Source organism: Cucumis melo, chromosome 12 (genome assembly GCF_025177605.1).
Source record: "Cucumis melo cultivar AY chromosome 12, USDA_Cmelo_AY_1.0, whole genome shotgun sequence".
NCBI lineage: Eukaryota > Viridiplantae > Streptophyta > Magnoliopsida > Cucurbitales > Cucurbitaceae > Cucumis > Cucumis melo.
This window is the reverse complement of record NC_066868.1, coordinates 3,812,825-3,830,986: the sequence shown is the minus strand read 5'-3', so window position 1 is coordinate 3,830,986 and position 18,162 is coordinate 3,812,825. Positions and strand designations below refer to the sequence as shown.

The 18,162-nt window shown below is 51.1% G+C and overlaps 56 non-coding genes across 56 annotated transcripts; all 56 read right to left on the bottom strand.

Annotated features, from left to right (window-relative positions):
• Positions 1-105: 105 nt before the first annotated feature.
• LOC127145478 (5S ribosomal RNA) lies at positions 106-224 on the bottom strand. The gene has a single exon (XR_007817261.1). It is a non-coding gene; the product is annotated as a 5S ribosomal RNA (ribosomal RNA).
• Positions 225-428: 204 nt separating this feature from the next.
• LOC127144710 (5S ribosomal RNA) lies at positions 429-547 on the bottom strand. Its single transcript, XR_007816498.1, has one exon. It is a non-coding gene; the product is annotated as a 5S ribosomal RNA (ribosomal RNA).
• Positions 548-751: 204 nt separating this feature from the next.
• LOC127144590 (5S ribosomal RNA) lies at positions 752-870 on the bottom strand. Its single transcript, XR_007816378.1, has one exon. It is a non-coding gene; the product is annotated as a 5S ribosomal RNA (ribosomal RNA).
• A 204-nt stretch (positions 871-1,074) lies between these two features.
• LOC127145244 (5S ribosomal RNA) lies at positions 1,075-1,193 on the bottom strand. The gene has a single exon (XR_007817023.1). It is a non-coding gene; the product is annotated as a 5S ribosomal RNA (ribosomal RNA).
• Positions 1,194-1,397: 204 nt separating this feature from the next.
• On the bottom strand, positions 1,398-1,516 carry LOC127145243 (5S ribosomal RNA). Its single transcript, XR_007817022.1, has one exon. It is a non-coding gene; the product is annotated as a 5S ribosomal RNA (ribosomal RNA).
• Positions 1,517-1,720: 204 nt separating this feature from the next.
• Positions 1,721-1,839, bottom strand: LOC127145477 (5S ribosomal RNA). The gene has a single exon (XR_007817260.1). It is a non-coding gene; the product is annotated as a 5S ribosomal RNA (ribosomal RNA).
• Positions 1,840-2,043: 204 nt separating this feature from the next.
• On the bottom strand, positions 2,044-2,162 carry LOC127144709 (5S ribosomal RNA). Its single transcript, XR_007816497.1, has one exon. It is a non-coding gene; the product is annotated as a 5S ribosomal RNA (ribosomal RNA).
• A 204-nt stretch (positions 2,163-2,366) lies between these two features.
• Positions 2,367-2,485, bottom strand: LOC127144589 (5S ribosomal RNA). The gene has a single exon (XR_007816377.1). It is a non-coding gene; the product is annotated as a 5S ribosomal RNA (ribosomal RNA).
• A 204-nt stretch (positions 2,486-2,689) lies between these two features.
• On the bottom strand, positions 2,690-2,808 carry LOC127145242 (5S ribosomal RNA). Its single transcript, XR_007817021.1, has one exon. It is a non-coding gene; the product is annotated as a 5S ribosomal RNA (ribosomal RNA).
• A 204-nt stretch (positions 2,809-3,012) lies between these two features.
• Positions 3,013-3,131, bottom strand: LOC127144588 (5S ribosomal RNA). Its single transcript, XR_007816376.1, has one exon. It is a non-coding gene; the product is annotated as a 5S ribosomal RNA (ribosomal RNA).
• A 204-nt stretch (positions 3,132-3,335) lies between these two features.
• Positions 3,336-3,454, bottom strand: LOC127145241 (5S ribosomal RNA). Its single transcript, XR_007817020.1, has one exon. It is a non-coding gene; the product is annotated as a 5S ribosomal RNA (ribosomal RNA).
• Positions 3,455-3,658: 204 nt separating this feature from the next.
• Positions 3,659-3,777, bottom strand: LOC127145239 (5S ribosomal RNA). Its single transcript, XR_007817018.1, has one exon. It is a non-coding gene; the product is annotated as a 5S ribosomal RNA (ribosomal RNA).
• A 204-nt stretch (positions 3,778-3,981) lies between these two features.
• On the bottom strand, positions 3,982-4,100 carry LOC127145238 (5S ribosomal RNA). Its single transcript, XR_007817017.1, has one exon. It is a non-coding gene; the product is annotated as a 5S ribosomal RNA (ribosomal RNA).
• A 204-nt stretch (positions 4,101-4,304) lies between these two features.
• On the bottom strand, positions 4,305-4,423 carry LOC127144770 (5S ribosomal RNA). Its single transcript, XR_007816558.1, has one exon. It is a non-coding gene; the product is annotated as a 5S ribosomal RNA (ribosomal RNA).
• Positions 4,424-4,627: 204 nt separating this feature from the next.
• LOC127144617 (5S ribosomal RNA) lies at positions 4,628-4,746 on the bottom strand. Its single transcript, XR_007816405.1, has one exon. It is a non-coding gene; the product is annotated as a 5S ribosomal RNA (ribosomal RNA).
• Positions 4,747-4,950: 204 nt separating this feature from the next.
• On the bottom strand, positions 4,951-5,069 carry LOC127145237 (5S ribosomal RNA). The gene has a single exon (XR_007817016.1). It is a non-coding gene; the product is annotated as a 5S ribosomal RNA (ribosomal RNA).
• A 204-nt stretch (positions 5,070-5,273) lies between these two features.
• On the bottom strand, positions 5,274-5,392 carry LOC127145236 (5S ribosomal RNA). The gene has a single exon (XR_007817015.1). It is a non-coding gene; the product is annotated as a 5S ribosomal RNA (ribosomal RNA).
• Positions 5,393-5,596: 204 nt separating this feature from the next.
• LOC127144645 (5S ribosomal RNA) lies at positions 5,597-5,715 on the bottom strand. Its single transcript, XR_007816433.1, has one exon. It is a non-coding gene; the product is annotated as a 5S ribosomal RNA (ribosomal RNA).
• Positions 5,716-5,919: 204 nt separating this feature from the next.
• LOC127144587 (5S ribosomal RNA) lies at positions 5,920-6,038 on the bottom strand. Its single transcript, XR_007816375.1, has one exon. It is a non-coding gene; the product is annotated as a 5S ribosomal RNA (ribosomal RNA).
• A 204-nt stretch (positions 6,039-6,242) lies between these two features.
• Positions 6,243-6,361, bottom strand: LOC127145235 (5S ribosomal RNA). The gene has a single exon (XR_007817014.1). It is a non-coding gene; the product is annotated as a 5S ribosomal RNA (ribosomal RNA).
• A 204-nt stretch (positions 6,362-6,565) lies between these two features.
• On the bottom strand, positions 6,566-6,684 carry LOC127144832 (5S ribosomal RNA). The gene has a single exon (XR_007816620.1). It is a non-coding gene; the product is annotated as a 5S ribosomal RNA (ribosomal RNA).
• Positions 6,685-6,888: 204 nt separating this feature from the next.
• LOC127144585 (5S ribosomal RNA) lies at positions 6,889-7,007 on the bottom strand. The gene has a single exon (XR_007816373.1). It is a non-coding gene; the product is annotated as a 5S ribosomal RNA (ribosomal RNA).
• A 204-nt stretch (positions 7,008-7,211) lies between these two features.
• On the bottom strand, positions 7,212-7,330 carry LOC127145234 (5S ribosomal RNA). Its single transcript, XR_007817013.1, has one exon. It is a non-coding gene; the product is annotated as a 5S ribosomal RNA (ribosomal RNA).
• Positions 7,331-7,534: 204 nt separating this feature from the next.
• Positions 7,535-7,653, bottom strand: LOC127145233 (5S ribosomal RNA). The gene has a single exon (XR_007817012.1). It is a non-coding gene; the product is annotated as a 5S ribosomal RNA (ribosomal RNA).
• Positions 7,654-7,857: 204 nt separating this feature from the next.
• On the bottom strand, positions 7,858-7,976 carry LOC127145476 (5S ribosomal RNA). The gene has a single exon (XR_007817259.1). It is a non-coding gene; the product is annotated as a 5S ribosomal RNA (ribosomal RNA).
• Positions 7,977-8,180: 204 nt separating this feature from the next.
• LOC127144707 (5S ribosomal RNA) lies at positions 8,181-8,299 on the bottom strand. The gene has a single exon (XR_007816495.1). It is a non-coding gene; the product is annotated as a 5S ribosomal RNA (ribosomal RNA).
• A 204-nt stretch (positions 8,300-8,503) lies between these two features.
• Positions 8,504-8,622, bottom strand: LOC127144584 (5S ribosomal RNA). The gene has a single exon (XR_007816372.1). It is a non-coding gene; the product is annotated as a 5S ribosomal RNA (ribosomal RNA).
• A 204-nt stretch (positions 8,623-8,826) lies between these two features.
• Positions 8,827-8,945, bottom strand: LOC127145232 (5S ribosomal RNA). The gene has a single exon (XR_007817011.1). It is a non-coding gene; the product is annotated as a 5S ribosomal RNA (ribosomal RNA).
• Positions 8,946-9,149: 204 nt separating this feature from the next.
• LOC127144583 (5S ribosomal RNA) lies at positions 9,150-9,268 on the bottom strand. Its single transcript, XR_007816371.1, has one exon. It is a non-coding gene; the product is annotated as a 5S ribosomal RNA (ribosomal RNA).
• Positions 9,269-9,472: 204 nt separating this feature from the next.
• Positions 9,473-9,591, bottom strand: LOC127145231 (5S ribosomal RNA). The gene has a single exon (XR_007817010.1). It is a non-coding gene; the product is annotated as a 5S ribosomal RNA (ribosomal RNA).
• A 204-nt stretch (positions 9,592-9,795) lies between these two features.
• On the bottom strand, positions 9,796-9,914 carry LOC127145230 (5S ribosomal RNA). Its single transcript, XR_007817009.1, has one exon. It is a non-coding gene; the product is annotated as a 5S ribosomal RNA (ribosomal RNA).
• A 204-nt stretch (positions 9,915-10,118) lies between these two features.
• Positions 10,119-10,237, bottom strand: LOC127145228 (5S ribosomal RNA). Its single transcript, XR_007817007.1, has one exon. It is a non-coding gene; the product is annotated as a 5S ribosomal RNA (ribosomal RNA).
• A 204-nt stretch (positions 10,238-10,441) lies between these two features.
• Positions 10,442-10,560, bottom strand: LOC127144769 (5S ribosomal RNA). Its single transcript, XR_007816557.1, has one exon. It is a non-coding gene; the product is annotated as a 5S ribosomal RNA (ribosomal RNA).
• Positions 10,561-10,764: 204 nt separating this feature from the next.
• LOC127144616 (5S ribosomal RNA) lies at positions 10,765-10,883 on the bottom strand. Its single transcript, XR_007816404.1, has one exon. It is a non-coding gene; the product is annotated as a 5S ribosomal RNA (ribosomal RNA).
• Positions 10,884-11,087: 204 nt separating this feature from the next.
• On the bottom strand, positions 11,088-11,206 carry LOC127145227 (5S ribosomal RNA). The gene has a single exon (XR_007817006.1). It is a non-coding gene; the product is annotated as a 5S ribosomal RNA (ribosomal RNA).
• A 204-nt stretch (positions 11,207-11,410) lies between these two features.
• LOC127145226 (5S ribosomal RNA) lies at positions 11,411-11,529 on the bottom strand. The gene has a single exon (XR_007817005.1). It is a non-coding gene; the product is annotated as a 5S ribosomal RNA (ribosomal RNA).
• A 204-nt stretch (positions 11,530-11,733) lies between these two features.
• Positions 11,734-11,852, bottom strand: LOC127144644 (5S ribosomal RNA). The gene has a single exon (XR_007816432.1). It is a non-coding gene; the product is annotated as a 5S ribosomal RNA (ribosomal RNA).
• Positions 11,853-12,056: 204 nt separating this feature from the next.
• On the bottom strand, positions 12,057-12,175 carry LOC127144898 (5S ribosomal RNA). The gene has a single exon (XR_007816685.1). It is a non-coding gene; the product is annotated as a 5S ribosomal RNA (ribosomal RNA).
• A 204-nt stretch (positions 12,176-12,379) lies between these two features.
• On the bottom strand, positions 12,380-12,498 carry LOC127145225 (5S ribosomal RNA). Its single transcript, XR_007817004.1, has one exon. It is a non-coding gene; the product is annotated as a 5S ribosomal RNA (ribosomal RNA).
• A 204-nt stretch (positions 12,499-12,702) lies between these two features.
• On the bottom strand, positions 12,703-12,821 carry LOC127144831 (5S ribosomal RNA). The gene has a single exon (XR_007816619.1). It is a non-coding gene; the product is annotated as a 5S ribosomal RNA (ribosomal RNA).
• Positions 12,822-13,025: 204 nt separating this feature from the next.
• On the bottom strand, positions 13,026-13,144 carry LOC127145224 (5S ribosomal RNA). Its single transcript, XR_007817003.1, has one exon. It is a non-coding gene; the product is annotated as a 5S ribosomal RNA (ribosomal RNA).
• A 204-nt stretch (positions 13,145-13,348) lies between these two features.
• On the bottom strand, positions 13,349-13,467 carry LOC127144913 (5S ribosomal RNA). The gene has a single exon (XR_007816700.1). It is a non-coding gene; the product is annotated as a 5S ribosomal RNA (ribosomal RNA).
• A 204-nt stretch (positions 13,468-13,671) lies between these two features.
• Positions 13,672-13,790, bottom strand: LOC127145223 (5S ribosomal RNA). Its single transcript, XR_007817002.1, has one exon. It is a non-coding gene; the product is annotated as a 5S ribosomal RNA (ribosomal RNA).
• A 204-nt stretch (positions 13,791-13,994) lies between these two features.
• Positions 13,995-14,113, bottom strand: LOC127145222 (5S ribosomal RNA). Its single transcript, XR_007817001.1, has one exon. It is a non-coding gene; the product is annotated as a 5S ribosomal RNA (ribosomal RNA).
• A 204-nt stretch (positions 14,114-14,317) lies between these two features.
• LOC127144553 (5S ribosomal RNA) lies at positions 14,318-14,436 on the bottom strand. Its single transcript, XR_007816341.1, has one exon. It is a non-coding gene; the product is annotated as a 5S ribosomal RNA (ribosomal RNA).
• A 204-nt stretch (positions 14,437-14,640) lies between these two features.
• Positions 14,641-14,759, bottom strand: LOC127145221 (5S ribosomal RNA). Its single transcript, XR_007817000.1, has one exon. It is a non-coding gene; the product is annotated as a 5S ribosomal RNA (ribosomal RNA).
• Positions 14,760-14,963: 204 nt separating this feature from the next.
• LOC127144643 (5S ribosomal RNA) lies at positions 14,964-15,082 on the bottom strand. The gene has a single exon (XR_007816431.1). It is a non-coding gene; the product is annotated as a 5S ribosomal RNA (ribosomal RNA).
• Positions 15,083-15,286: 204 nt separating this feature from the next.
• LOC127145220 (5S ribosomal RNA) lies at positions 15,287-15,405 on the bottom strand. Its single transcript, XR_007816999.1, has one exon. It is a non-coding gene; the product is annotated as a 5S ribosomal RNA (ribosomal RNA).
• A 204-nt stretch (positions 15,406-15,609) lies between these two features.
• On the bottom strand, positions 15,610-15,728 carry LOC127144768 (5S ribosomal RNA). Its single transcript, XR_007816556.1, has one exon. It is a non-coding gene; the product is annotated as a 5S ribosomal RNA (ribosomal RNA).
• Positions 15,729-15,932: 204 nt separating this feature from the next.
• On the bottom strand, positions 15,933-16,051 carry LOC127145219 (5S ribosomal RNA). The gene has a single exon (XR_007816998.1). It is a non-coding gene; the product is annotated as a 5S ribosomal RNA (ribosomal RNA).
• A 172-nt stretch (positions 16,052-16,223) lies between these two features.
• On the bottom strand, positions 16,224-16,343 carry LOC127145018 (5S ribosomal RNA). Its single transcript, XR_007816803.1, has one exon. It is a non-coding gene; the product is annotated as a 5S ribosomal RNA (ribosomal RNA).
• A 204-nt stretch (positions 16,344-16,547) lies between these two features.
• LOC127144895 (5S ribosomal RNA) lies at positions 16,548-16,666 on the bottom strand. The gene has a single exon (XR_007816682.1). It is a non-coding gene; the product is annotated as a 5S ribosomal RNA (ribosomal RNA).
• A 204-nt stretch (positions 16,667-16,870) lies between these two features.
• Positions 16,871-16,989, bottom strand: LOC127145217 (5S ribosomal RNA). Its single transcript, XR_007816996.1, has one exon. It is a non-coding gene; the product is annotated as a 5S ribosomal RNA (ribosomal RNA).
• A 204-nt stretch (positions 16,990-17,193) lies between these two features.
• On the bottom strand, positions 17,194-17,312 carry LOC127144932 (5S ribosomal RNA). Its single transcript, XR_007816719.1, has one exon. It is a non-coding gene; the product is annotated as a 5S ribosomal RNA (ribosomal RNA).
• A 204-nt stretch (positions 17,313-17,516) lies between these two features.
• LOC127145216 (5S ribosomal RNA) lies at positions 17,517-17,635 on the bottom strand. Its single transcript, XR_007816995.1, has one exon. It is a non-coding gene; the product is annotated as a 5S ribosomal RNA (ribosomal RNA).
• Positions 17,636-17,839: 204 nt separating this feature from the next.
• LOC127144847 (5S ribosomal RNA) lies at positions 17,840-17,958 on the bottom strand. Its single transcript, XR_007816635.1, has one exon. It is a non-coding gene; the product is annotated as a 5S ribosomal RNA (ribosomal RNA).
• Positions 17,959-18,162: the final 204 nt, after the last annotated feature.

The following is an 18,162-nucleotide window of genomic DNA, read 5'->3' as shown; positions in this document are numbered from 1 at the left end:
TGCATGAGCATACGAGCCGGGGCGGCTGCACGACTTGAAAACACGGTGGGAGAAAGAAACAAAATGGTAGGATTGAAAAAAATAATAATAAAAAAAATAGAAAAAGGGGTGCAACACGAGGACTTCCCAAGTGGTCACCCAACTTAGTACTACTCTCGCCCAAGCACGCTTAACTGCGGAGTTCTAATGGGATCCGGTGCATTAGTGCTGGTATGATCGCACCCATCACGGAATGCGCAGAAAATGCATATAAGCCATGTCGGCCAGAATCTCCCACGCATGCTCGACCGGTCGGAACGGCCACCGGGACCCGCACGAGCGTGTGCATGAGCATACGAGCCGGGGCGGCTGCACGACTTGAAAACACGGTGGGAGAAAGAAACAAAATGGTAGGATTGAAAAAAATAATAATAAAAAAAATAGAAAAAGGGGTGCAACACGAGGACTTCCCAAGTGGTCACCCAACTTAATACTACTCTCGCCCAAGCACGCTTAACTGCGGAGTTCTGATGGGATCCGGTGCATTAGTGCTGGTATGATCGCACCCATCACGGAATGCGCAGAAAATGCATATAAGTCATGTCGGCCAGAATCTCCCACGCATGCTCGACCGGTCGGAACGGCCACCGGGACCCGCACGAGCGTGTGCATGAGCATACGAGCCGGGGCGGCTGCACGACTTGAAAACACGGTGGGAGAAAGAAACAAAATGGTAGGATTGAAAAAAATAATAATAAAAAAAATAGAAAAAGGGGTGCAACACGAGGACTTCCCAAGTGGTCACCCAACTTAGTACTACTCTCGCCCAAGCACGCTTAACTGCGGAGTTCTGATGGGATCCGGTGCATTAGTGCTGGAATGATCGCACCCATCACGGAATGCGCAGAAAATGCATATAAGCCATGTCGGCCAGAATCTCCCACGCATGCTCGACCGGTCGGAACGGCCACCGGGACCCGCACGAGCGTGTGCATGAGCATACGAGCCGATGCGGCTGCACGACTTGAAAACACGGTGGGAGAAAGAAACAAAATGGTAGGATTGAAAAAAATAATAATAAAAAAAATAGAAAAAGGGGTGCAACACGAGGACTTCCCAAGTGGTCACCCAACTTAGTACTACTCTCGCCCAAGCACGCTTAACTGCGGAGTTCTGATGGGATCCGGTGCATTAGTGCTGGTATGATCGCACCCATCACGGAATGCGCAGAAAATGCATATAAGCCATGTCGGCCAGAATCTCCCACGCATGCTCGACCGGTCGGAACGGCCACCGGGACCCGCACGAGCGTGTGCATGAGCATACGAGCCGGGGCGGCTGCACGACTTGAAAACACGGTGGGAGAAAGAAACAAAATGGTAGGATTGAAAAAAATAATAATAAAAAAAATAGAAAAAGGGGTGCAACACGAGGACTTCCCAAGTGGTCACCCAACTTAGTACTACTCTCGCCCAAGCACGCTTAACTGCGGAGTTCTGATGGGATCCGGTGCATTAGTGCTGGTATGATCGCACCCATCACGGAATGCGCAGAAAATGCATATAAGCCATGTCGGCCAGAATCTCCCACGCATGCTCGACCGGTCGGAACGGCCACCGGGACCCGCACGAGCGTGTGCATGAGCATACGAGCCGGGGCGGCTGCACGACTTGAAAACACGGTGGGAGAAAGAAACAAAATGGTAGGATTGAAAAAAATAATAATAAAAAAAATAGAAAAAGGGGTGCAACACGAGGACTTCCCAAGTGGTCACCCAACTTAGTACTACTCTCGCCCAAGCACGCTTAACTGCGGAGTTCTAATGGGATCCGGTGCATTAGTGCTGGTATGATCGCACCCATCACGGAATGCGCAGAAAATGCATATAAGCCATGTCGGCCAGAATCTCCCACGCATGCTCGACCGGTCGGAACGGCCACCGGGACCCGCACGAGCGTGTGCATGAGCATACGAGCCGGGGCGGCTGCACGACTTGAAAACACGGTGGGAGAAAGAAACAAAATGGTAGGATTGAAAAAAATAATAATAAAAAAAATAGAAAAAGGGGTGCAACACGAGGACTTCCCAAGTGGTCACCCAACTTAATACTACTCTCGCCCAAGCACGCTTAACTGCGGAGTTCTGATGGGATCCGGTGCATTAGTGCTGGTATGATCGCACCCATCACGGAATGCGCAGAAAATGCATATAAGTCATGTCGGCCAGAATCTCCCACGCATGCTCGACCGGTCGGAACGGCCACCGGGACCCGCACGAGCGTGTGCATGAGCATACGAGCCGGGGCGGCTGCACGACTTGAAAACACGGTGGGAGAAAGAAACAAAATGGTAGGATTGAAAAAAATAATAATAAAAAAAATAGAAAAAGGGGTGCAACACGAGGACTTCCCAAGTGGTCACCCAACTTAGTACTACTCTCGCCCAAGCACGCTTAACTGCGGAGTTCTGATGGGATCCGGTGCATTAGTGCTGGAATGATCGCACCCATCACGGAATGCGCAGAAAATGCATATAAGCCATGTCGGCCAGAATCTCCCACGCATGCTCGACCGGTCGGAACGGCCACCGGGACCCGCACGAGCGTGTGCATGAGCATACGAGCCGATGCGGCTGCACGACTTGAAAACACGGTGGGAGAAAGAAACAAAATGGTAGGATTGAAAAAAATAATAATAAAAAAAATAGAAAAAGGGGTGCAACACGAGGACTTCCCAAGTGGTCACCCAACTTAGTACTACTCTCGCCCAAGCACGCTTAACTGCGGAGTTCTGATGGGATCCGGTGCATTAGTGCTGGTATGATCGCACCCATCACGGAATGCGCAGAAAATGCATATAAGCCATGTCGGCCAGAATCTCCCACGCATGCTCGACCGGTCGGAACGGCCACCGGGACCCGCACGAGCGTGTGCATGAGCATACGAGCCGGGGCGGCTGCACGACTTGAAAACACGGTGGGAGAAAGAAACAAAATGGTAGGATTGAAAAAAATAATAATAAAAAAAATAGAAAAAGGGGTGCAACACGAGGACTTCCCAAGTGGTCACCCAACTTAGTACTACTCTCGCCCAAGCACGCTTAACTGCGGAGTTCTGATGGGATCCGGTGCATTAGTGCTGGAATGATCGCACCCATCACGGAATGCGCAGAAAATGCATATAAGCCATGTCGGCCAGAATCTCCCACGCATGCTCGACCGGTCGGAACGGCCACCGGGACCCGCACGAGCGTGTGCATGAGCATACGAGCCGATGCGGCTGCACGACTTGAAAACACGGTGGGAGAAAGAAACAAAATGGTAGGATTGAAAAAAATAATAATAAAAAAAATAGAAAAAGGGGTGCAACACGAGGACTTCCCAAGTGGTCACCCAACTTAGTACTACTCTCGCCCAAGCACGCTTAACTGCGGAGTTCTGATGGGATCCGGTGCATTAGTGCTGGTATGATCGCACCCATCACGGAATGCGCAGAAAATGCATATAAGCCATGTCGGCCAGAATCTCCCACGCATGCTCGACCGGTCGGAACGGCCACCGGGACCCGCACGAGCGTGTGCATGAGCATACGAGCCGGGGCGGCTGCACGACTTGAAAACACGGTGGGAGAAAGAAACAAAATGGTAGGATTGAAAAAAATAATAATAAAAAAAATAGAAAAAGGGGTGCAACACGAGGACTTCCCAAGTGGTCACCCAACTTAGTACTACTCTCGCCCAAGCACGCTTAACTGCGGAGTTCTGATGGGATCCGGTGCATTAGTGCTGGTATGATCGCACCCATCACGGAATGCGCAGAAAATGCATATAAGCCATGTCGGCCAGAATCTCCCACGCATGCTCGACCGGTCGGAACGGCCACCGGGACCCGCACGAGCGTGTGCATGAGCATACGAGCCGGGGCGGCTGCACGACTTGAAAACACGGTGGGAGAAAGAAACAAAATGGTAGGATTGAAAAAAATAATAATAAAAAAAATAGAAAAAGGGGTGCAACACGAGGACTTCCCAAGTGGTCACCCAACTTAGTACTACTCTCGCCCAAGCACGCTTAACTGCGGAGTTCTGATGGGATCCGGTGCATTAGTGCTGGTATGATCGCACCCATCACGGAATGCGCAGAAAATGCATATAAGTCATGTCGGCCAGAATCTCCCACGCATGCTCGACCGGTCGGAACGGCCACCGGGACCCGCACGAGCGTGTGCATGAGCATACGAGCCGGGGCGGCTGCACGACTTGAAAACACGGTGGGAGAAAGAAACAAAATGGTAGGATTGAAAAAAATAATAATAAAAAAAATAGAAAAAGGGGTGCAACACGAGGACTTCCCAAGTGGTCACCCAACTTAGTACTACTCTCGCCCAAGCATGCTTAACTGCGGAGTTCTGATGGGATCCGGTGCATTAGTGCTGGTATGATCGCACCCATCACGGAATGCGCAGAAAATTCATATAAGCCATGTCGGCCAGAATCTCCCACGCATGCTCGACCGGTCGGAACGGCCACCGGGACCCGCACGAGCGTGTGCATGAGCATACGAGCCGGGGCGGCTGCACGACTTGAAAACACGGTGGGAGAAAGAAACAAAATGGTAGGATTGAAAAAAATAATAAGAAAAAAAATAGAAAAAGGGGTGCAACACGAGGACTTCCCAAGTGGTCACCCAACTTAGTACAACTCTCGCCCAAGCACGCTTAACTACGGAGTTCTGATGGGATCCGGTGCATTAGTGCTGGTATGATCGCACCCATCACGGAATGCGCAGAAAATGCATATAAGCCATGTCGGCCAGAATCTCCCACGCATGCTCGACCGGTCGGAACGGCCACCGGGACCCGCACGAGCGTGTGCATGAGCATACGAGCCGGGGCGGCTGCACGACTTGAAAACACGGTGGGAGAAAGAAACAAAATGGTAGGATTGAAAATAATAATAATAAAAAAAATAGAAAAAGGGGTGCAACACGAGGACTTCCCAAGTGGTCACCCAACTTAGTACTACTCTCGCCCAAGCACGCTTAACTGCGGAGTTCTGATGGGATCCGGTGCATTAGTGCTGGTATGATCGCACCCATCACGGAATGCGCAGAAAATGCATATAAGCCATGTCGGCCAGAATCTCCCACACATGCTCGACCGGTCGGAACGGCCACCGGGACCCGCACGAGCGTGTGCATGAGCATACGAGCCGGGGCGGCTGCACGACTTGAAAACACGGTGGGAGAAAGAAACAAAATGGTAGGATTGAAAAAAATAATAATAAAAAAAATAGAAAAAGGGGTGCAACACGAGGACTTCCCAAGTGGTCACCCAACTTAGTACTACTCTCGCCCAAGCACGCTTAACTGCGGAGTTCTGATGGGATCCGGTGCATTAGTGCTGGTATGATCGCACCCATCACGGAATGCGCAGAAAATGCATATAAGCCATGTCGGCCAGAATCTCCCACGCATGCTCGACCGGTCGGAACGGCCACCGGGACCCGCACGAGCGTGTGCATGAGCATACGAGCCGGGGCGGCTGCACGACTTGAAAACACGGTGGGAGAAAGAAACAAAATGGTAGGATTGAAAAAAATAATAATAAAAAAAATAGAAAAAGGGGTGCAACACGAGGACTTCCCAAGTGGTCACCCAACTTAGTACTACTCTCGCCCAAGCACGCTTAACTGCGGAGTTCTGATGGGATCCGGTGCATTAGTGCTGGTTTGATCGCACCCATCACGGAATGCGCAGAAAATGCATATAAGCCATGTCGGCCAGAATCTCCCACGCATGCTCGACCGGTCGGAACGGCCACCGGGACCCGCACGAGCGTGTGCATGAGCATACGAGCCGGGGCGGCTGCACGACTTGAAAACACGGTGGGAGAAAGAAACAAAATGGTAGGATTGAAAAAAATAATAATAAAAAAAATAGAAAAAGGGGTGCAACACGAGGACTTCCCAAGTGGTCACCCAACTTAGTACTACTCTCGCCCAAGCACGCTTAACTGCGGAGTTCTGATGGGATCCGGTGCATTAGTGCTGGAATGATCGCACCCATCACGGAATGCGCAGAAAATGCATATAAGCCATGTCGGCCAGAATCTCCCACGCATGCTCGACCGGTCGGAACGGCCACCGGGACCCGCACGAGCGTGTGCATGAGCATACGAGCCGATGCGGCTGCACGACTTGAAAACACGGTGGGAGAAAGAAACAAAATGGTAGGATTGAAAAAAATAATAATAAAAAAAATAGAAAAAGGGGTGCAACACGAGGACTTCCCAAGTGGTCACCCAACTTAGTACTACTCTCGCCCAAGCACGCTTAACTGCGGAGTTCTGATGGGATCCGGTGCATTAGTGCTGGTATGATCGCACCCATCACGGAATGCGCAGAAAATGCATATAAGCCATGTCGGCCAGAATCTCCCACGCATGCTCGACCGGTCGGAACGGCCACCGGGACCCGCACGAGCGTGTGCATGAGCATACGAGCCGGGGCGGCTGCACGACTTGAAAACACGGTGGGAGAAAGAAACAAAATGGTAGGATTGAAAAAAATAATAATAAAAAAAATAGAAAAAGGGGTGCAACACGAGGACTTCCCAAGTGGTCACCCAACTTAGTACTACTCTCGCCCAAGCACGCTTAACTGCGGAGTTCTGATGGGATCCGGTGCATTAGTGCTGGTTTGATCACACCCATCACGGAATGCGCAGAAAATGCATATAAGCCATGTCGGCCAGAATCTCCCACGCATGCTCGACCGGTCGGAACGGCCACCGGGACCCGCACGAGCGTGTGCATGAGCATACGAGCCGGGGCGGCTGCACGACTTGAAAACACGGTGGGAGAAAGAAACAAAATGGTAGGATTGAAAAAAATAATAATAAAAAAAATAGAAAAAGGGGTGCAACACGAGGACTTCCCAAGTGGTCACCCAACTTAGTACTACTCTCGCCCAAGCACGCTTAACTGCGGAGTTCTGATGGGATCCGGTGCATTAGTGCTGGAATGATCGCACCCATCACGGAATGCGCAGAAAATGCATATAAGCCATGTCGGCCAGAATCTCCCACGCATGCTCGACCGGTCGGAACGGCCACCGGGACCCGCACGAGCGTGTGCATGAGCATACGAGCCGATGCGGCTGCACGACTTGAAAACACGGTGGGAGAAAGAAACAAAATGGTAGGATTGAAAAAAATAATAATAAAAAAAATAGAAAAAGGGGTGCAACACGAGGACTTCCCAAGTGGTCACCCAACTTAGTACTACTCTCGCCCAAGCACGCTTAACTGCGGAGTTCTGATGGGATCCGGTGCATTAGTGCTGGTATGATCGCACCCATCACGGAATGCGCAGAAAATGCATATAAGCCATGTCGGCCAGAATCTCCCACGCATGCTCGACCGGTCGGAACGGCCACCGGGACCCGCACGAGCGTGTGCATGAGCATACGAGCCGGGGCGGCTGCACGACTTGAAAACACGGTGGGAGAAAGAAACAAAATGGTAGGATTGAAAAAAATAATAATAAAAAAAATAGAAAAAGGGGTGCAACACGAGGACTTCCCAAGTGGTCACCCAACTTAGTACTACTCTCGCCCAAGCACGCTTAACTGCGGAGTTCTGATGGGATCCGGTGCATTAGTGCTGGTATGATCGCACCCATCACGGAATGCGCAGAAAATGCATATAAGCCATGTCGGCCAGAATCTCCCACGCATGCTCGACCGGTCGGAACGGCCACCGGGACCCGCACGAGCGTGTGCATGAGCATACGAGCCGGGGCGGCTGCACGACTTGAAAACACGGTGGGAGAAAGAAACAAAATGGTAGGATTGAAAAAAATAATAATAAAAAAAATAGAAAAAGGGGTGCAACACGAGGACTTCCCAAGTGGTCACCCAACTTAGTACTACTCTCGCCCAAGCACGCTTAACTGCGGAGTTCTAATGGGATCCGGTGCATTAGTGCTGGTATGATCGCACCCATCACGGAATGCGCAGAAAATGCATATAAGCCATGTCGGCCAGAATCTCCCACGCATGCTCGACCGGTCGGAACGGCCACCGGGACCCGCACGAGCGTGTGCATGAGCATACGAGCCGGGGCGGCTGCACGACTTGAAAACACGGTGGGAGAAAGAAACAAAATGGTAGGATTGAAAAAAATAATAATAAAAAAAATAGAAAAAGGGGTGCAACACGAGGACTTCCCAAGTGGTCACCCAACTTAATACTACTCTCGCCCAAGCACGCTTAACTGCGGAGTTCTGATGGGATCCGGTGCATTAGTGCTGGTATGATCGCACCCATCACGGAATGCGCAGAAAATGCATATAAGTCATGTCGGCCAGAATCTCCCACGCATGCTCGACCGGTCGGAACGGCCACCGGGACCCGCACGAGCGTGTGCATGAGCATACGAGCCGGGGCGGCTGCACGACTTGAAAACACGGTGGGAGAAAGAAACAAAATGGTAGGATTGAAAAAAATAATAATAAAAAAAATAGAAAAAGGGGTGCAACACGAGGACTTCCCAAGTGGTCACCCAACTTAGTACTACTCTCGCCCAAGCACGCTTAACTGCGGAGTTCTGATGGGATCCGGTGCATTAGTGCTGGAATGATCGCACCCATCACGGAATGCGCAGAAAATGCATATAAGCCATGTCGGCCAGAATCTCCCACGCATGCTCGACCGGTCGGAACGGCCACCGGGACCCGCACGAGCGTGTGCATGAGCATACGAGCCGATGCGGCTGCACGACTTGAAAACACGGTGGGAGAAAGAAACAAAATGGTAGGATTGAAAAAAATAATAATAAAAAAAATAGAAAAAGGGGTGCAACACGAGGACTTCCCAAGTGGTCACCCAACTTAGTACTACTCTCGCCCAAGCACGCTTAACTGCGGAGTTCTGATGGGATCCGGTGCATTAGTGCTGGTATGATCGCACCCATCACGGAATGCGCAGAAAATGCATATAAGCCATGTCGGCCAGAATCTCCCACGCATGCTCGACCGGTCGGAACGGCCACCGGGACCCGCACGAGCGTGTGCATGAGCATACGAGCCGGGGCGGCTGCACGACTTGAAAACACGGTGGGAGAAAGAAACAAAATGGTAGGATTGAAAAAAATAATAATAAAAAAAATAGAAAAAGGGGTGCAACACGAGGACTTCCCAAGTGGTCACCCAACTTAGTACTACTCTCGCCCAAGCACGCTTAACTGCGGAGTTCTGATGGGATCCGGTGCATTAGTGCTGGAATGATCGCACCCATCACGGAATGCGCAGAAAATGCATATAAGCCATGTCGGCCAGAATCTCCCACGCATGCTCGACCGGTCGGAACGGCCACCGGGACCCGCACGAGCGTGTGCATGAGCATACGAGCCGATGCGGCTGCACGACTTGAAAACACGGTGGGAGAAAGAAACAAAATGGTAGGATTGAAAAAAATAATAATAAAAAAAATAGAAAAAGGGGTGCAACACGAGGACTTCCCAAGTGGTCACCCAACTTAGTACTACTCTCGCCCAAGCACGCTTAACTGCGGAGTTCTGATGGGATCCGGTGCATTAGTGCTGGTATGATCGCACCCATCACGGAATGCGCAGAAAATGCATATAAGCCATGTCGGCCAGAATCTCCCACGCATGCTCGACCGGTCGGAACGGCCACCGGGACCCGCACGAGCGTGTGCATGAGCATACGAGCCGGGGCGGCTGCACGACTTGAAAACACGGTGGGAGAAAGAAACAAAATGGTAGGATTGAAAAAAATAATAATAAAAAAAATAGAAAAAGGGGTGCAACACGAGGACTTCCCAAGTGGTCACCCAACTTAGTACTACTCTCGCCCAAGCACGCTTAACTGCGGAGTTCTGATGGGATCCGGTGCATTAGTGCTGGTATGATCGCACCCATCACGGAATGCGCAGAAAATGCATATAAGCCATGTCGGCCAGAATCTCCCACGCATGCTCGACCGGTCGGAACGGCCACCGGGACCCGCACGAGCGTGTGCATGAGCATACGAGCCGGGGCGGCTGCACGACTTGAAAACACGGTGGGAGAAAGAAACAAAATGGTAGGATTGAAAAAAATAATAATAAAAAAAATAGAAAAAGGGGTGCAACACGAGGACTTCCCAAGTGGTCACCCAACTTAGTACTACTCTCGCCCAAGCACGCTTAACTGCGGAGTTCTGATGGGATCCGGTGCATTAGTGCTGGTATGATCGCACCCATCACGGAATGCGCAGAAAATGCATATAAGTCATGTCGGCCAGAATCTCCCACGCATGCTCGACCGGTCGGAACGGCCACCGGGACCCGCACGAGCGTGTGCATGAGCATACGAGCCGGGGCGGCTGCACGACTTGAAAACACGGTGGGAGAAAGAAACAAAATGGTAGGATTGAAAAAAATAATAATAAAAAAAATAGAAAAAGGGGTGCAACACGAGGACTTCCCAAGTGGTCACCCAACTTAGTACTACTCTCGCCCAAGCATGCTTAACTGCGGAGTTCTGATGGGATCCGGTGCATTAGTGCTGGTATGATCGCACCCATCACGGAATGCGCAGAAAATTCATATAAGCCATGTCGGCCAGAATCTCCCACGCATGCTCGACCGGTCGGAACGGCCACCGGGACCCGCACGAGCGTGTGCATGAGCATACGAGCCGGGGCGGCTGCACGACTTGAAAACACGGTGGGAGAAAGAAACAAAATGGTAGGATTGAAAAAAATAATAAGAAAAAAAATAGAAAAAGGGGTGCAACACGAGGACTTCCCAAGTGGTCACCCAACTTAGTACAACTCTCGCCCAAGCACGCTTAACTACGGAGTTCTGATGGGATCCGGTGCATTAGTGCTGGTATGATCGCACCCATCACGGAATGCGCAGAAAATGCATATAAGCCATGTCGGCCAGAATCTCCCACGCATGCTCGACCGGTCGGAACGGCCACCGGGACCCGCACGAGCGTGTGCATGAGCATACGAGCCGGGGCGGCTGCACGACTTGAAAACACGGTGGGAGAAAGAAACAAAATGGTAGGATTGAAAATAATAATAATAAAAAAAATAGAAAAAGGGGTGCAACACGAGGACTTCCCAAGTGGTCACCCAACTTAGTACTACTCTCGCCCAAGCACGCTTAACTGCGGAGTTCTGATGGGATCCGGTGCATTAGTGCTGGTATGATCGCACCCATCACGGAATGCGCAGAAAATGCATATAAGCCATGTCGGCCAGAATCTCCCACACATGCTCGACCGGTCGGAACGGCCACCGGGACCCGCACGAGCGTGTGCATGAGCATACGAGCCGGGGCGGCTGCACGACTTGAAAACACGGTGGGAGAAAGAAACAAAATGGTAGGATTGAAAAAAATAATAATAAAAAAAATAGAAAAAGGGGTGCAACACGAGGACTTCCCAAGTGGTCACCCAACTTAGTACTACTCTCGCCCAAGCACGCTTAACTGCGGAGTTCTGATGGGATCCGGTGCATTAGTGCTGGTATGATCGCACCCATCACGGAATGCGCAGAAAATGCATATAAGCCATGTCGGCCAGAATCTCCCACGCATGCTCGACCGGTCGGAACGGCCACCGGGACCCGCACGAGCGTGTGCATGAGCATACGAGCCGGGGCGGCTGCACGACTTGAAAACACGGTGGGAGAAAGAAACAAAATGGTAGGATTGAAAAAAATAATAATAAAAAAAATAGAAAAAGGGGTGCAACACGAGGACTTCCCAAGTGGTCACCCAACTTAGTACTACTCTCGCCCAAGCACGCTTAACTGCGGAGTTCTGATGGGATCCGGTGCATTAGTGCTGGTTTGATCGCACCCATCACGGAATGCGCAGAAAATGCATATAAGCCATGTCGGCCAGAATCTCCCACGCATGCTCGACCGGTCGGAACGGCCACCGGGACCCGCACGAGCGTGTGCATGAGCATACGAGCCGGGGCGGCTGCACGACTTGAAAACACGGTGGGAGAAAGAAACAAAATGGTAGGATTGAAAAAAATAATAATAAAAAAAATAGAAAAAGGGGTGCAACACGAGGACTTCCCAAGTGGTCACCCAACTTAGTACTACTCTCGCCCAAGCACGCTTAACTGCGGAGTTCTGTTGGGATCCGGTGCATTAGTGCTGGAATGATCGCACCCATCACGGAATGCGCAGAAAATGCATATAAGCCATGTCGGCCAGAATCTCCCACGCATGCTCGACCGGTCGGAACGGCCACCGGGACCCGCACGAGCGTGTGCATGAGCATACGAGCCGATGCGGCTGCACGACTTGAAAACACGGTGGGAGAAAGAAACAAAATGGTAGGATTGAAAAAAATAATAATAAAAAAAATAGAAAAAGGGGTGCAACACGAGGACTTCCCAAGTGGTCACCCAACTTAGTACTACTCTCGCCCAAGCACGCTTAACTGCGGAGTTCTGATGGGATCCGGTGCATTAGTGCTGGTATGATCGCACCCATCACGGAATGCGCAGAAAATGCATATAAGCCATGTCGGCCAGAATCTCCCACGCATGCTCGACCGGTCGGAACGGCCACCGGGACCCGCACGAGCGTGTGCATGAGCATACGAGCCGGGGCGGCTGCACGACTTGAAAACACGGTGGGAGAAAGAAACAAAATGGTAGGATTGAAAAAAATAATAATAAAAAAAATAGAAAAAGGGGTGCAACACGAGGACTTCCCAAGTGGTCACCCAACTTAGTACTACTCTCGCCCAAGCACGCTTAACTGCGGAGTTCTGATGGGATCCGGTGCATTAGTGCTGGTTTGATCACACCCATCACGGAATGCGCAGAAAATGCATATAAGCCATGTCGGCCAGAATCTCCCACGCATGCTCGACCGGTCGGAACGGCCACCGGGACCCGCACGAGCGTGTGCATGAGCATACGAGCCGGGGCGGCTGCACGACTTGAAAACACGGTGGGAGAAAGAAACAAAATGGTAGGATTGAAAAAAATAATAATAAAAAAAATAGAAAAAGGGGTGCAACACGAGGACTTCCCAAGTGGTCACCCAACTTAGTACTACTCTCGCCCAAGCACGCTTAACTGCGGAGTTCTGATGGGATCCGGTGCATTAGTGCTGGTATGATCGCACCCATCACGGAATGCGCAGAAAATGCATATAAGCCATGTCGGCCAGAATCTCCCACGCATGCTCGACCGGTCGGAACGGCCACCGGGACCCGCACGAGCGTGTGCATGAGCATACGACCCGGGGCGGCTGCACGACTTGAAAACACGGTGGGAGAAAGAAACAAAATGGTAGGATTGAAAAAAATAATAATAAAAAAAATAGAAAAAGGGGTGCAACACGAGGACTTCCCAAGTGGTCACCCAACTTAGTACTACTCTCGCCCAAGCACGCTTAACTGCGGAGTTCTGATGGGATCCAGTGCATTAGTGCTGGTTTGATCACACCCATCACGGAATGCGCAGAAAATGCATATAAGCCATGTCGGCCAGAATCTCCCACGCATGCTCGACCGGTCGGAACGGCCACCGGGACCCGCACGAGCGTGTGCATGAGCATACGAGCCGGGGCGGCTGCACGACTTGAAAACACGGTGGGAGAAAGAAACAAAATGGTAGGATTGAAAAAAATAATAATAAAAAAAATAGAAAAAGGGGTGCAACACGAGGACTTCCCAAGTGGTCACCCAACTTAGTACTACTCTCGCCCAAGCACGCTTAACTGCGGAGTTCTGATGGGATCCGGTGCATTAGTGCTGGTATGATCGCACCCATCACGGAATGCGCAGAAAATGCATATAAGCCATGTCGGCCAGAATCTCCCACGCATGCTCGACCGGTCGGAACGGCCACCGGGACCCGCACGAGCGTGTGCATGAGCATACGAGCCGGGGCGGCTGCACGACTTGAAAACACGGTGGGAGAAAGAAACAAAATGGTAGGATTGAAAAAAATAATAATAAAAAAAATAGAAAAAGGGGTGCAACACGAGGACTTCCCAAGTGGTCACCCAACTTAGTACTACTCTCGCCCAAGCACGCTTAACTGCGGAGTTCTGATGGGATCCGGTGCATTAGTGCTGGTATGATCGCACCCATCACGGAATGCGCAGAAAATGCATATAAGCCATGTCGGCCAGAATCTCCCACGCATGCTCGACCGGTCGGAACGGCCACCGGGACCCGCACGAGCGTGTGCATGAGCATACGAGCCGGGGCGGCTGCACGACTTGAAAACACGGTGGGAGAAAGAAACAAAATGGTAGGATTGAAAAAAATAATAATAAAAAAAATAGAAAAAGGGGCGCAACACGAGGACTTCCCAAGTGGTCACCCAACTTAGTACTACTCTCGCCCAAGCACGCTTAACTGCGGAGTTCTGATGGGATCCGGTGCATTAGTGCTGGTATGATCGCACCCATCACGGAATGCGCAGAAAATGCATATAAGCCATGTCGGCCAGAATCTCCCACGCATGCTCGACCGGTCGGAACGGCCACCGGGACCCGCACGAGCGTGTGCATGAGCATACGAGCCGGGGCGGCTGCACGACTTGAAAACACGGTGGGAGAAAGAAACAAAATGGTAGGATTGAAAAAAATAATAATAAAAAAAATAGAAAAAGGGGTGCAACACGAGGACTTCCCAAGTGGTCACCCAACTTAGTACTACTCTCGCCCAAGCACGCTTAACTGCGGAGTTCTGATGGGATCCGGTGCATTAGTGCTGGTATGATCGCACCCATCACGGAATGCGCAGAAAATGCATATAAGCCATGTCGGCCAGAATCTCCCACGCATGCTCGACCGGTCGGAACGGCCACCGGGACCCGCACGAGCGTGTGCATGAGCATACGAGCCGGGGCGGCTGCACGACTTGAAAACACGGTGGGAGAAAGAAACAAAATGGTAGGATTGAAAAAAATAATAATAAAAAAAATAGAAAAAGGGGTGCAACACGAGGACTTCCCAAGTGGTCACCCAACTTAGTACTACTCTCGCCCAAGCACGCTTAACTGCGGAGTTCTGATGGGATCCGGTGCATTAGTGCTGGTTTGATCGCACCCATCACGGAATGCGCAGAAAATGCATATAAGCCATGTCGGCCAGAATCTCCCACGCATGCTCGACCGGTCGGAACGGCCACCGGGACCCGCACGAGCGTGTGCATGAGCATACGAGCCGGGGCGGCTGCACGACTTGAAAACACGGTGGGAGAAAGAAACAAAATGGTAGGATTGAAAAAAATAATAATAAAAAAAATAGAAAAAGGGGTGCAACACGAGGACTTCCCAAGTGGTCACCCAACTTAGTACTACTCTCGCCCAAGCACGCTTAACTGCGGAGTTCTGATGGGATCCGGTGCATTAGTGCTGGTATGATCGCACCCATCACAGGATGCGGAGAAAATGCATATAAGCCATGTCGGCCAGAATCTCCCACGCATGCTCGACCGGTCGGAACGGCCACCGGGACCCGCACGAGCGTGTGCATGAGCATACGAGCCGGGGCGGCTGCACGACTTGAAAACACGGTGGGAGAAAGAAACAAAATGGTAGGATTGAAAAAAATAATAATAAAAAAAATAGAAAAAGGGGTGCAACACGAGGACTTCCCAAGTGGTCACCCAACTTAGTACTACTCTCGCCCAAGCATGCTTAACTGCGGAGTTCTGATGGGATCCGGTGCATTAGTGCTGGTATGATCGCACCCATCACGGAATGCGCAGAAAATGCATATAAGCCATGTCGGTTAGAATCTCCCACGCATGCTCGACCGGTCGGAACGGCCACCGGGACCCGCACGAGCGTGTGCATGAGCATACGAGCCGGGGCGGCTGCACGACTTGAAAACACGGTGGGAGAAAGAAACAAAATGGTAGGATTGAAAAAAATAATAATAAAAAAAATAGAAAAAGGGGTGCAACACGAGGACTTCCCAAGTGGTCACCCAACTTAGTACTACTCTCGCCCAAGCACGCTTAACTGCGGAGTTCTGATGGGATCCGGTGCATTAGTGCTGGTATGATCGCACCCATCACGGAATGCGCAGAAAATGCATATAAGCCATGTCGGCCAGAATCTCCCACGCATGCTCGACCGGTCGGAACGGCCACCGGGACCCGCACGAGCGTGTGCATGAGCATACGAGCCGGGGCGGCTGCACGACTTGAAAACACGGTGGGAGAAAGAAACAAAATGGTAGGATTGAAAAAAATAATAAGGACTTCCCAAGTGGTCACCCAACTTAGTACTACTCTCGCCCAAGCACGCTTAACTGCGGAGTTCTAATGGGATCCGGTGCATTAGTGCTGGTATGATCGCACCCATCACGGAATGCGCAGAAAATGCATATAAGCCATGTCGGCCAGAATCTCCCACGCATGCTCGACCGGTCGGAACGGCCACCGGGACCCGCACGAGCGTGTGCATGAGCATACGAGCCGGGGCGGCTGCACGACTTGAAAACACGGTGGGAGAAAGAAACAAAATGGTAGGATTGAAAAAAATAATAATAAAAAAAATAGAAAAAGGGGTGCAACACGAGGACTTCCCAAGTGGTCACCCAACTTAGTACTACTCTCGCCCAAGCACGCTTAACTGCGGAGTTCTGATGGGATCCGGTGCATTAGTGCTGGTTTGATCCCACCCATCACGGAATGCGCAGAAAATGCATATAAGCCATGTCGGCCAGAATCTCCCACGCATGCTCGACCGGTCGGAACGGCCACCGGGACCCGCACGAGCGTGTGCATGAGCATACGAGCCGGGGCGGCTGCACGACTTGAAAACACGGTGGGAGAAAGAAACAAAATGGTAGGATTGAAAAAAATAATAATAAAAAAAATAGAAAAAGGGGTGCAACACGAGGACTTCCCAAGTGGTCACCCAACTTAGTACTACTCTCGCCCAAGCACGCTTAACTGCGGAGTTCTGATGGGATCCGGTGCATTAGTGCTGGTATGATCGCACCCATCACGGAATGCGCAGAAAATGCATATAAGCCATGTCGGCCAGAATCTCCCACGCATGCTCGACCGGTCGGAACGGCCACCGGGACCCGCACGAGCGTGTGCATGAGCATACGACCCGGGGCGGCTGCACGACTTGAAAACACGGTGGGAGAAAGAAACAAAATGGTAGGATTGAAAAAAATAATAATAAAAAAAATAGAAAAAGGGGTGCAACACGAGGACTTCCCAAGTGGTCACCCAACTTAGTACTACTCTCGCCCAAGCATGCTTAACTGCGAAGTTCTGATGGGATCCGGTGCATTAGTGCTGGTATGATCGCACCCATCACGGAATGCGCAGAAAATGCATATAAGCCATGTCGGCCAGAATCTCCCACGCATGCTCGACCGGTCGGAACGGCCACCGGGACCCGCACGAGCGTGTGCATGAGCATACGAGCCGGGGCGGCTGCACGACTTGAAAACACGGTGGGAGAAAGAAACAAAATGGTAGGATTGAAAAAAATAATAATAAAAAAAATAGAAAAAGGGGTGCAACACGAGGACTTCCCAAGTGGTCACCCAACTTAGTACTACTCTCGCCCAAGCACGCTTAACTGCGGAGTTCTGATGGGATCCGGTGCATTAGTGCTGGTATGATCGCACCCATCACGGAATGCGCAGAAAATGCATATAAGCCATGTCGGCCAGAATCTCCCACGCATGCTCGACCGGTCGGAACGGCCACCGGGACCCGCACGAGCGTGTGCATGAGCATACGAGCCGGGGCGGCTGCACGACTTGAAAACACGGTGGGAGAAAGAAACAAAATGGTAGGATTGAAAAAAATAATAATAAAAAAAATAGAAAAAGGGGTGCAACACGAGGACTTCCCAAGTGGTCACCCAACTTAGTACTACTCTCGCCTAAGCACGCTTAACTGCGGAGTTCTGATGGGATCCGGTGCATTAGTGCTGGTATGATCGCACCCATCACGAAATGCGCAGAAAATGCATATAAGCCATGTCGGCCAGAATCTCCCACGCATGCTCGACCGGTCGGAACGGCCACCGGGACCCGCACGAGCGTGTGCATGAGCATACGAGCCGGGGCGGCTGCACGACTTGAAAACACGGTGGGAGAAAGAAACAAAATGGTAGGATTGAAAAAAATAATAATAAAAAAAATAGAAAAA